The sequence below is a fragment of the Fukomys damarensis genome, unplaced genomic scaffold (genome assembly GCF_012274545.1).
Source record: "Fukomys damarensis isolate Sample0158 unplaced genomic scaffold, DMR_v1.0_HiC HiC_scaffold_34, whole genome shotgun sequence".
In the NCBI taxonomy this organism is placed as follows: domain Eukaryota; kingdom Metazoa; phylum Chordata; class Mammalia; order Rodentia; family Bathyergidae; genus Fukomys; species Fukomys damarensis.
In genome coordinates, this window is record NW_022900946.1 from 10,874,527 (window position 1) to 10,887,886 (window position 13,360).

General features: G+C 43.4%; 1 long non-coding RNA gene across 1 annotated transcript in view; it reads left to right on the forward strand.

Moving 5' to 3' along the window:
• Positions 1–1,773: 1,773 nt before the first annotated feature.
• The window catches only part of LOC104852406, a 61,614-nt gene continuing 50,027 nt past the window's right edge, over positions 1,774–13,360 (forward strand). The window contains exon 1 of the long non-coding RNA XR_777484.2: positions 1,774–1,837. This is a non-coding gene — a long non-coding RNA (uncharacterized LOC104852406). The remainder of the gene's footprint in view (positions 1,838–13,360) is intronic.

A 13,360-nucleotide genomic window follows, 5' to 3' on the forward strand; every position in this document is an offset into this window, starting at 1 on the left:
ATGGAGGCCGTTGTCCTTATTAGTCCGACCCCGAGGCGACCGCCGCTGCCCCGCCTGCTCAGAGCACGTTCGGCCAGGGCTGTGAGTGCGCGCGTACGTTTCAGAAAATGAAAAGCCCTAGACTCCTCCTTCCCCAGGCGGCCCCTCGCGCCTCCCGCAGCCAGCGGGATTCCGTGAGAAGCGCAGCCTCCTGAGCTGGCGGTCGCAGCCCTGCCCGCTTGCCGGCTCTCGCCGGTGACGCGGATGTGCGCGAAGGTCTGAGCCCCTGTTGTCGGAACGCTTGCGTAAGACATCGTGTCCATACATTATTTTTGTGCGCATATGTGGCTTTTGCATTCCCCGTACTTTTGAGATTTCACGTAGCAATGTATGATCATCCAGTGGCTCCTAATACTTAAGGCGATGTAACCACAATGAATAGCGCGCGGTATTTGATCATCCCTGTTTGTTATTCACTAGTGTAAAGCATAAGATGTACACAACGTCAGATTATCCTAAAGTATGTACTACTTTGGGTAAGATCCTTAGTCAGCGGTGGATTACCTTATGCTCTGTAATAGCCGCACAGTGTGCTATTCAGTGGCTGCGTCACAATTGATTTAATCTGTTTCTGGGAGCTGGACCCTGCGCTGTCTGCAGCTTTTTTGCAGCTCCGTTTAACTCTGCCCCCTGGTGCCTGTGATGCTTGGCATTCAGAGGGATATAAAATGAGGGTGTCCACAGCCCACCGATAGGTGTAAAGACAAATAAACAGGAACAGTGCGTTTGTCAAGTTGCGTTAAGCATCTACAAAGAAGGTGCTCGGATGTTTTCCCTCCAGACACGGAGAACGGAGCACCGAGGAAAAGCACCTGCAGGGCCTGGGCACCAAGCACAAATCTCTAGACAGCTTCCTAATTAAAAAAAAAATTGGATAGAAGTTGTAACGTTAAAACATGCATAAGCAATCACTTTCTGAAGAGGTGAAGATTAAGGTGGTGCTGTCGTGCCCCTCGTGTGTGTGTGTGTGTGTGTGTGTGTGTGTGTGTGTGTGTGTGTGAGTGAGTGGTGTTCATTGGGTTGCTGGAATTGCTATAGAGGGACTTATAAAAAGTGAAGACCTTAGCAAACGAGGGGGAAATCAAGTGGCAGCTGAGCTCAGAACTAACTGGCAGGTAGAATAGAAATTAGATTTCAACAGGTAATTGGTTCAGCTCAGTCTTCCAAGGGAAAGGAGGTACGTGAAAGGGCTTGTGTATCTCGTGGCACCAACCTGCTCTAGGTATCCACGAGGCTGGGGCCCTGGAACCTACGAACCCTAAACTAGGGAACACAGGTGCCGGGATGTGGGTGGCGGGAACCCACTTCTCTCACAGGTGTAAAGCAGCCTGAGAGGCCATATGGGCCTGTCTGTCCCACCCCCACATCCAAAGGGGTGCCTGTGCATGGTAGGTTGCTGATAAAAACCACCAAAGTAATCAGGGTGCAAGCTTATCCTGAAAACCCTCTTTTGCCAACACCCGGCACCCACCAGGCCGAGATTGTCCCAGTGCCGACCAGCCAGCAAACTGACGACCAAGCTGATAACTTCAACTGCTTGGTGATCAGGAATCACCTGTTACTCACCCTCATTGAAAGAATTTAAATCCAGCTGTTACAGTTTATATCGAAATGGCCCCCAACGCCCCTTGCACATAGGTTGGGAAGAGGCGGGTCACTGTGGGCGTGGCCTGAAGCGGATATGTAAGTACCCGTCGTTGCTCCGCCCTCCTCTTCATTGCCACTCCAAGGGCTGTTTCTTCTCTGTGCTGACCCGTGTTAGAGCCCGGTCGACTATGGACTGAAACCGCTACAAACTGTGAGCTGAAGTAAACCTTTCTTCCTTTAACTCGTGGGTGTTGGTTTTGGAGTCTCAGCAAGGAGAAAGTAACTAAGGCACCAGCAGGTGTTTCCTCCACCTGCCCGTACGGGGCCCATGGTGCCCGAGAATCATCGGGGCGTACAAGTAAATAAAGTGAACTCAGCCCAGGTCTTCCAAATGCTGGGTGAGGATCTAGGGGTGGCTCAAGCAAAGGGTTCTCTTGAGTAGTCTGGGAAGGCAGCATTTTAGAGGAGAAAGTGTCAAAATTATCTGGTGGCAGATTCAGATGACATGATGAAATAACTTGATCTTTTTGTTTCACCGGTATAATTTAGTTCCCTCAGTCTGAATAATTTATAAGCATCTACATTTCCTTTGCGTCAAAACTTCGGCAATTTTTTTTATTTTTGAAAAGCTATCCATACGGTTATCTTTTTTTCCAGCACCTCTTTAGTTTTCCTGTGCCTGTCTCCAAAGTAGGAATTCTTAACTAGAGGCTCCTGCTCAAGACCAGGAAATCTGTGAATCCCTTAAAAGTAGATGTAAATGTGTATTTTTATGGAAATGGATGTCACAGTTTTATTGGTTTTTTTTTTTTAAAGGTGCCATTCTAGGGGTCAAACGGAAGGTCATGGGAATGCTAGGCAAGTACCATGACACTGAACTACATTCCTGGCCCAGTGAGGTTTCAAAAAGGCCTCCTGAAGGCCTTGGAAGCCTTTGAGACATTTTTTCCTTTCTCCCTCGCCTCCCTCTTGATGGGGTGTGGTTCACCCAAATCCCACCAAGATGTAACATCTCTCAGAAGTGTTTTGACTCTGTTTGGGGGTATTTGAAGAAGGGTTTCCAACAGCTGGATGCCAGTGTCTTCGGGACTCAGTCCCCTTGCGGGACGACTCTCAGCCTCTACCTGTGCCCTCCGCAGATCACAGATAAGCCGCATGGACTCTCAGCCTGGGAGGGGCTCACAACTGCGTTGTCTCAGTCAGGCCCTGGCTGTGTCTCAGTGGGATTCTCACTGATGGTGCTCATGGCCCCCAGCAGACCTCATTAAGTGCAGACCCCTAACTCAGTGGCCTGGGTGGGGCCCTGGTTCTGAGTTTCTAACCACGAAGGGGATGCTATGGCTGCTGGTTCTTAGCACCGCAGTAGGAGAATCGCTCAAAAGGCTTTCAAGTATTCTTGGAGAAGCTCATTTGCTTGTGCAATGGAAAAAACCCTCAGGGTTGAATATTTAGGTCATCTGGGTAATGACAGCTGGGTGTTGCTGTTTTTTATTTTATATATTTTTTAACTGAGACCTTAAAAAAAAGACTTTACCTAAAACATCACATACTCTCAGCTCCTGGTGGTAGAGGAGCTGCGTTGTGAGTGATAGAGAATCTAAATCCCAGATCCAGTTGCTTGGAGGCCAGAGAACACAGCCCCCTTTTTCATTGTGTTTCTGATAAATCTCATGATGTAGAACAGGCCGGGTACTTCCAATACATGGCAGGACCAGGCAGGTTATATACACTTGTAAGTGCAGCGGGGGTAGGCAGCACAGTAAGGGAGCTGGGGTCCTTACGTGTTGCTATGTGGCGTGGTTTTAGAGCCTCACCAGAAGTACAGGTGATCCAAGCCAGTTGTGACTGCAGATTAGCGAGACTGTCTCAAAGACAAAAGAGTAGGTGTTACAGGTGCTTTACATCTTCCCCAAATGTCTCCATCTTCTGCCTTTTCAAACTTAGTTGTCTTAGTGGGTCTGTGATGGTCTATCATTTTAATTGCATTTTCCTGGTGAGTGGTGATGTTAAATACCTTTTCATGTGTTTGTTAGCCATTTGTTCTCTTTTGTGATGTTTCACCTCAAAGTTTTTTGCCCATGTTTAAGGTTGGCATCTCAATGAATCACAAATGTTCTTTGTCTTTTATGGATAGAAATTTTTATGAGATATGCATGAATATTTCCTCCCAGTTTGTAGCTTGTAATCTCATTTTCTTACTGGTATTCTTTGGAAGAACAGAACTTGTAAATACTGATGGAGTAAAATTGGTCATTATTTTTTTCTTTCATCTTCATGTTTTTCATGTCCTAAGAAATCCTCACCCACCAACTCGCAAAATTTTTCTGCTAGGCTTTTGTCTAGAATTTTTATTGCTTTACTTTTCCCTTTAAGCTTGTGACCCATTTGGAGTTAATTTTTGTGCCTGGCATGAAGTAAAACTGAACATTCTTTTTTCCCCCCAGTATTGACTTCTATTTGTACCAGCCCCATCACTGAAATGACCAAGCTGTATGCTTTCCCCGTCGAATTGCCCTGGTACCTTTGTTAAGATTCAGTTGAGGACTGGGGATTCAGCTCAGTGGAGCCACTCCCAGCCTTGCAAGTGCAAGGTGCAGTTTGATCCCTGGTACAAAAAAAAAAAAGATTCAGCCGACTGTACCTGTATCTATTTGTGGACTTTGTATTCTATATGATTTCTCTGTCCGTTCATTTTTATGCCAGCCACTACACCGTCTTGATTACTTGTCTTTCTGGTGAGTACTGAAATCAAGGTTCGGAAATCCTCCAACTTTATTCTTCCCATGCAAAATTGTTTTGTGTATTCAAAGTCCTTTGCTTTTCCGTATCAGTTTTAGAAGCAGCTCATCAGTGTCTGCAAAATGCCTGCTGTGTGGTTTTGACTGGGGCAGCCTTGACTCTATAGAGGAATTTGGGAGAAATCGATAACAACAATATGGATTGGGATCTTCCAATCCATGAATATTTCATTTCCCAGTTGTCACTGGTGTCCTTGGCTTGGTTTTTCTTTTCTGGTTCTGAGTCTTTTCTTCCAAATTCATTTCTTAGGAGTTTTATTGTATGAATTCCTGCAAATTTTCTTTTGACGCTTGTCTGAGCAAAAGTCCCTGCCACATGAGGGGCTGACTGCATGGCACCCCCAGAACGCTTGTGTAGCCAAAACTCCCGGCTCTAAAGGAGCGGTGATGATTGCCTCGACCCCCTTAACAAATGATGGCAACCTTGCGCCAGGCGTTTTCCTGCAGAGCAGTGAGAGCCGCACTGTAGGCTTAGTCTGAAACTCTCACCTTGGAGAGAGTTTATTTAAATTGGCTCATTCCAGAACCAGAACAAGATCAAGTTAGCAGCTATGAATAATAAAAAGGGTTTTTTTCCCTTTTTTCCCCTTTCCTATTTTTTTTCTCTTTCCCAGATAAGCTTGAAGAAGGTCAACTAGATTATCTGAGGTGCAGCATTAGCATGCGGAGTCGACAGGGAGCTGATGCATACACAAAGTGGTAGACCGTAACAAAATAAATTACTGTTTCTCTTTATTATCTCCTGCATGTAGCAGAGGGCTTCTTCCTCCTCCTCTCCGTCCCTCCTGCTTCTCCCCATCTCCCGCCTCCTTTTCCAACGTGACAGCTACTCTGGATTTATTTTGTGTTGTTACATATCTTTGTTTTCTGTGGATATGTACTTATAGAAATAGGATTATTGTCCCCACAAATAGAATATTGTATGAGAGAGAGAGAGAGAGAGAGAGACAAAGACAGAGAGAGAGAGAGACAGAGAGAGACAGACAGAGAGACAGACAGAGAGACTCTGTTACTGGGCATTGAACCCAGGGAGCCCTAAACTACATTCCCAGCCCTATTTATTTTTAAATTTTGAGACCGGTTACTGCTAAATTGCCTAATCTGGCCTTGAATTTGGAATCCTCCTGCCTCAGTCTCCAGACGAGTGGGGTCTAAAGGCCTGCACCTCCATGCCTTGCTGTACATCTTTTGGACATGTATTTTTATTGTTGTTATTATTATTTTTGGTACCGGGGATTGAACTCGGATCCTTACACTTTTGAAATAGGCAACAGAACCACTGAGCTAAATCCCCGGTTGCAAACATGTATTTGTAAACATGTTTTTAAAATACTATACAGCACTAGCGGTCCAACCATATTTCCTGTGGTTGTAGTTAATTCCTTGTCTGCCGCATTCTAAGCCACTAGGTAACTGCGCTAGTTTCTCATGATTCCCCTACTGCTGGCCACCTGGGTTGTTTGTCTTCCCTGCAGGCAGCTGCTCTTGCGTCTTCACACTTGGGCTCCCCACGCACACAGCTGTGGAAGGTTCTTCAGCATAAATGTCAGGGGTCGCTGCTTTCCTAACATAATTTCTGTCATATTATTTTACCTTTATGCCTGAGCACCTGTTCTTCAAATATCTAAGTTGGTGGGGGGAGCCAGCCAGCGCTAAGTCCCAGGTTCAGAGTCTGGTCTAAGTCTTTATTTTTAACTTGAGTGGGATTGGGGGAAGATTCAGAAATAATCAGCCCACACTTTGTGTAACAGTGTGGCTAAGGTTTAGCCAACTGGTTGAGATTTGTCACCAATTTGAGTGTATTAAACCAAACAAATTCCTTTTGTTCTTTTCAGGGTAATAGCTTGTAGGAAATAATACGTAAACATTCAAAACTGGTTTCTTTGTGTATGTCACTACTTTGTAAAGTGCTGTGAGCATCTCACATGGATGACAGATGACATGTCTCAATATACAAGAATCATGTATTTTCCTTTAGGTCTTGAATTTTATTTTATTTTATTTTTTGGTACCAGGGATAGAACTCGGGCCTTTGCGCTTGTGAGGCAGGTGCCGGAACCACTGAGTAAATCCCTCATGAGGACTTTTTTTGGGGGTTATAGGGAATTGAACTTGGGTCCTTGTGCTTGCAAGGCCGGTGGCAGAACTGCTGAGCTAAATCCCAAGCTTCTTTAGGTCTATACACAATGTTTATATACAGTGGCTTTATATAATACTAATAGGTGTATATACACCTTAGGTGTTTCAAAATCTCAAACCTTTAGGCCAGGATTTAGTTCAGTGGCACTGTGCCTGCCTGGCAAGTGCAAGATCCTGAGTTTGATGCCTGGTACAAAAAAAAAAACAACCCAAACCCTCAAATCTTTATTCACAGTATCCAGGAAATTATTTTAATAGGTAAAGAGAGAGCTTTTTCTAGACCTTGCATTTTATGATCACTGTTCCATAAATGACCTTTGATTTTTCTGGGTTGCATTTTTCTGTAAATACAAAATGTTGGTGAATTTGTGTTTACTGATGAGCCACTTTCTACATTCATACGCCTCCATGAAGCATAGGCATTGAGGTAGTATGTATACAGCTAAGAAGGAATATATGTGATGAAGTTTAAAGTGACTGTTAAAAATGTCATGTCCTGTCACCCAACACCAATTATCATCTCCCTGGCTTCTGGAGTGGGAGGTGATTATTCCCAAGGCTGTTCTTGGCAACTTGCAAAGATAAATGGGCGGAAAGAAATGAAAGCAGGATGTGCTGATCAGTTTACTTGCAGAATGGAATATATCTTTTGCTTTTTCCCCTTGTGGCTTAGCCTCCGTGCTTGGGGAAAAGTGTAAACTTAAAGGTGGAACTCAGCTGTAAAAATGTTGAACATGAAATGTGACCTCTTCCTTTTCCCTTACCCCATTATGGATGTGTTGGGATTTCTTTTATGGAAATGTGAATATGATTTTTTTTTTTTTGGTTTTTTTGAGACAGGGTCTATGTAGTTGAGACTGACCTGGAACTCACTATGTAGCCCAGGCTGGTCTCAAACTCACAGCGATCCTCCTGCCTCAGCCTCCCGAGTGCTGGGATTATAGGCTTGTGCTAGCACGCCCAGCTACATATGACTTTTATTAGAAATGTGTTGTTTTTCATTTCATGCTTCCTAAGAAGCTGTCATTGATTCTCCTGCCAAATCTGTCTCTATCAAGACTGACTTAGAGAGAAGCAAGCTCACTGCCCCATAAGTTTGGAGTGCTTTTCTCTACTGTTAACTTTTTTGTGTTTTTTGCCAGGTTTCATGGTATGTTAGCAAGTGCTGTTTAGTCCGATGCTCTTTTTAGAATTAACACAAGGTGCCTGGTACAAAAACAAAACAAAAAAACCACAAGAAAATATTTACAAATACGATAACCGGACCTCACATTATCTCAAATAAAATCTACTAATTCTATCCTGTAGAAATCCTGGGCTTTTTGGGGGTGTGTGTATCCTCTTTTGGTACTGGGGATCAAATTTAGGACCTTGTGCTTGCCAGGCAGGCGTGGTGCCACTGAGCTACATCCCCAGCCTGTCCTCTCTTTTGAATTGGTTTATCTTCTTTGTTGTTTATATCTTTTGTGATCCTTTCCTTACCCTCTAATCACTACTATTCTCCCTTCTTTGGCATTATATGCTCATTTAGCATATCCTGTGATTTTATATAAATGGAATCAGATAGTATATACTCCTTCCTGTCTCTCTCCATTCAGCCAAGTGTTTTGAGATTCATATCCGTTGTATGTTACTGCGTACTATATTGACCAGCTCTCTGTTGCAGTGACCAAATTCCTTACAAAAGGAAGAGAGGTGGCCTCTTTTTTTATCCTTGCAACTCTTGAGTTTTTAATTTTTTAAAAGGAATACAGGTTCTTTAAATCAGAAATACCACCACCAGGACCACCATTCTTTTTTATTATTTTTATTATTGGCTCACAGTTTCCGTGGGTTCAGTCCGTGGCTAGCTGGCCCCAAGGCAGAAGCATCACGGTGGGAAGGGAGGGTGGAGGACAGCTGCTTGCATCATGGTGGCCAGGGAGCAGAGAGAGCAGGAAAGAGCCAGAGAGAAAGGGGGAGGGGACAAGAACTACCCTCCAAGCACACCCCCAGGGTCCTGCTTCTCCAACTAGGCCCCACCTTTTATCAGCCCATTCCGCTGAGGAGCTCGTTCTGTTGCTGAGGGCAGCACCCTCATAATCTGGTCACCTCTAAGGCCCAGCCTCTGAGCTCTGCTGCTGGGGATCAAGCTTCCCATACATGAGTCTTTGGTAGATTCCAGTACTTCCTGTGTAAACCACCACAGCTACCGAGCCTTCATGTCCCCTTGTGCAGTGGCAGGGACATTGAGTAGTTTCGATTTGATCATTAAAAATAGAACTTCCATGGACATGAGTGTATGAACTTTGGATGTAAGTTTCATTGCTCTGAGATAGACACACAGGCCTGGGAGTCCTGTAGCCTGTGTTTCTTTTTAAGAAAAGGTCAGAACTGTTTCTCCGCATGGTTGTACCATCCTACACTCCCACCGATGGTGTAGAACTCTGCTTCCTCCATATCCCCACCCACACTTGGTGACTTTCTGCCTCTAGTCATTTTTTAATGGTTTTACAGTATGTTTTTCATTGAGTTTATTGGTACATTTTAGGTTACGGTACAGTTACATTCATCATTGGGATTCTGTACCTTTCCATGGTATATGTTGTCTTAATTTTTCCCCATTCCCCTGCTCTCTTCACCCCTCCACCCCTCCCTATTTACAGAGACTTTATTTCCATTTATCATATTTTTTTCTTTTCCCTTCTTTCCTTTCCCCTACCCCTCCCACTTCCCCTACACCTGCAGCCCTTTTCTTCCTATTTCACATTATCAGTTATTCTGAACCTTATTTACACTTTTAGCTTTTCTGCCTTTAGCCAGTCTGATATGGATGTGTGTGGTGCTGTACGTCGTGGTTTTAATTTCCTTTTCCCTCATGACTCACGTTGAGCATATTTTCTTTCCTATGTTTATTTTCTATTTAATTATCTTTGGTGAAATGTATATTCTAAGCCTTTAATCATTTTACTAGATTCTTTTATTTTTTTATTGAATTTTGAGAATTCTTGCTATATCTTAAATATAAAACATTTATCAGATATATGAGTTCCAAATATTGTGTCTTGGTCTCTGGATCTTTTCATTCTCTCAGCTTTGTTCTTTGGAAATGAGAAATATCAAATTTTGATACAATCTCTATTAATTTGTTCTTTTATGGGTCACTCTTTGTTGTTATAGTTAAGAAATCTTTGTCAAACCAAACTCAAAGTCACAAATATATTTTCCTCTATGAGTTTTTTTCATAGTTCCAGATTTTATATTTACATCTATGATCCATTTAGATTTTATTTTACTTAAAACATTTTATTTAGAGGAAATAATCCAGGGGTTCTGTCTTTCACTTTCACAAAAATGAAAGCCCCCCCCCCAGGACAGAAAACAAAGAATTTAGCTGTGAACCTAGTTCCAAGCAAAAAGTAGGGTACACTCCTCAGAAAAGGTTGGGTAAAATAACAGGCAACTGCAGACTGCAGGACTGCGACATTCTCTTCTGTTCACAACCATTTTTCCTTCTCACCCATCCAGTCTGCTTACTCAGCTGAGGAAGGCACAGGTGGGTGATGTCCCCAAGCAGAATCCATGTTACAAACCCCCTGTCCGCCGGGGTGAGCTCGGCTGAAGACTGCTGTGGAGACCTGAAGCTCCTTTTTTGCATCCCCTCTGGTCTCTACGCTGTGAGCTGGGACGAATCCTCAGCCCTTCTGCAGACTTCAGACTGTTCCTCCTGGAGAAAAGTGCAGTGGAGGTCAGACGAGGGCCACAGCTCCTCCCCACCCTCCTGAGTGCCAGCTCTGCAGATACTGTGGAAACACGTGGGCCAGCCTGAGGCAGGTTCTCAGCGTGGGGATGTTTTTTAGTGCAGGAAATGAACTGGCCAGGGTGGTGACCCAGTGCGGCCTTGGGTAGAAGCCACGTAGGGCAAACTGGAGATGCTCTGCCGAGAGGGTATTAGCAAGTTCCCGGGGACAGCGCTCTTCTGCGCCTCCTTCGGTCTGTCCAGTGCTTGTGACTTGGTCCAGCTGGGTGCCCAGCGGTGGGGGGCGGATGAGGGAGTCGTGTGGGAGGGGTGTTCTCAAACAGGGTGCGCCAGGGCCTCCAGAGCATCGGGAGGGTGAAAGGCATCGCCCTCGTGCTTTGCAGGTTTCTTGGGTTCCAGCATCAGTAGAGCTGGAGGATCTGAGGCTGCAGTTTTTTCGGGTCCACTCCCCTAGTAGTCGTCTCCAGTTTCCCCGCTGACTGTAGAACTCGCTGCACGCGGCTCCCAAGAACAGTGGAGCCTCCGCCCTGGTCCCAGCTCCGCACCCACAGCCCAAGCACTGGATGGAGTGCAGTGAGCCCAGGCTGAGTGCAGGGTGGCGACACGGGCTCCCTCAGGCTGAGTCGCAGTGCCCTTGTGGCAGGTTGCCCCACGCACCTGTGCTACGCCAACTTCCGGGTCTCCAGGCTAAAACCTAGAGTTAGTTATATATGATGATGTGAGTTATGGATTGATTGAATTGAACTCAGAGCCTTCATACAGAGCTATGTATGCAGAGCTTTTTAAAAAATGTTTAGATAGGGTCTCAAGTAAGCTGCCCAGGCTGGGCTTGAAATGTCGATCTTCCTGCCTCAGCCTCGTAGAGTGCTGAGAGCCATGCACGACGGCAACTGGTCAGCACGCACTTTTTTCTTCCTTTTTGCATATTACTGTTTCAATCTTTGATGGAAGAGATCCTCCTTCTCCACTGAATTGCCATTGCGCCTTTAAAAATCAGTTGTCCAAGGGCCAGGGATTTATCTCAGTGGTTGCACCGCCTGCCTCGCAAACGCATGGATCGGAGTTCATCTCTGCTATCCCCCAAAATCAACTAACTGTCCATGTATGTGGACCTCTTTCTGGGCTCTGTTTCCTTCCATAGACCTATTTGTCTACCTTTATCAGCTTCGTGTAGCTTTATAGTAAGTCTTGAACTCAGGTGGTGTTAGTCTTCAACTTTCTTCTTTTTGACTATTCTAAATAACAGCATTTCTACATGAATTATAGAATATGGCAGCAATTTCTACAGAAAGCCTACTAACACTTTGACTGGGGTTGCATTGAATTTGTAGGTTCAGAGAAAATTGACGTATTAAAGATAATGAGGCTTCAAATCCAAGGATATGGTCTCTATTTAGGTCTTTTGATTTTTCTTAGCAGAATCTTGCAGCCTGTAGCACACAAATCCCACCTTTTTCAGAGACATTAATATATTTTATATATAGGGCAACACTTTTTGTTTTTTTTTTTTCCTCTTTGAGTTTATTGGTACATTTTAGGTACACAGTACAGTTAAATTTGCGCAACACTTTTTGTTTTTTTTTTTCCTCTTTGAGTTTATTGGTACATTTTAGGTACACAGTACAGTTAAATTCGTCATTGGGATCTTGTACCTTTTCCTGACAAGTCTTGGTTCTCATGTTAACTGTTTTTGTTTTTGTGTGCAGCTGGGGATGAACCCTGGACCTTGTGCATGCTAAGCACGTGCTCTACTACCTCCAGTCCTGTTTCTTTCCTCTAATGTTATTGTAAGAGATACTACTTTTAAAATTTCAAATTCACGATTGATCATCGCCAGTGGGAGCCATAGGATGGATTGGTGTGTATCGAGCCAGCACTCTGCAGTCTTGCTATGCTCCATCAGTTGTTTTGTATTTCCCTTTGATTGCTGCACAGAAAATCATTTATCTGTGAATGGCAGTTTTATTTCTTGCCTATGTGAGTGTCTTTTATTAATTAAACCTAGGAGACCTTTGAGGGCGGATTTTATTTTAATTTTATTTTTTTTTCTTTTTATTGAGGTTATTGGTACAATCTAGGTATACAATACAGTTACATTCATCATTGGGATTCTGTACCTTTACATAATAGGTCTTGATTCTCATTTTTCCCCTTGTCCCTGCCCTCCCTTCACCCGCTCCTCCCCTCCCCATTTACAAACACTTTATTTCCATTTTTTCAGTTTCTCATATTTTTTTCCTCTCCTTTATTACCTTTCCCCCACCCTTCCCACTTTCCCTACACCTTTAGCCCTTTACTTCCTATTTCACATTATTAATTATCTCATTAGGATCCTGTGTACTATTATAGTTTTTCACACCAAAGAAACTATTCGGTATTTCAGTTAAAGAAATCTCTGTATGAACATTAAAAATAGGGAATCCTAAAATAAAACTAAAAAGGAAAGTAAAAGAGAAAAGGCAATGATGTAACATCAAAATAATCCTTAATTCTGGAGATGAAAATGGTCCCTGAACATATTTAAATTGCTTCTCGCTCTTATAGTCTTTTCTTATTCTTTTTTTCATTATTTAGAGAATACTTTATTAGTTTCTGTAATCAAACCCACGTAGATATGACCTTACATATTTAGTACGATGTGTTACCCCTGTACACATGGAAAAAAAATAAATTAACATTTCTAGACCAATATGGTTGTCCATTTCTGTACAATGCCAAGTCAACACAGTAAATTGGGATGACTTTTTCCAAAGTTGGCAGCACCATTAAAGTTTCCCAAAATTCAATTTATATATGTGTGTGTGTGTGTGTGTGTGTGTATGTGTATATATAGACTAATAATAGTATGTTATGCATCGATAGCAGCAACTGCTTTTCCAGGTTCTGCAGTCATCTGAACAAAATTATAGACATTCATCACATTCCATTAAAAAAAAAACACAGAAAAGAATAATATCCAAACAACAGCAAAGTTCTGTTGCTGTTGTGGTACCTGGCACTATTTTTTCTATTAGCCTCTTAATCATCATCTGGAAAGAGAACATTCTAGAGTAATATC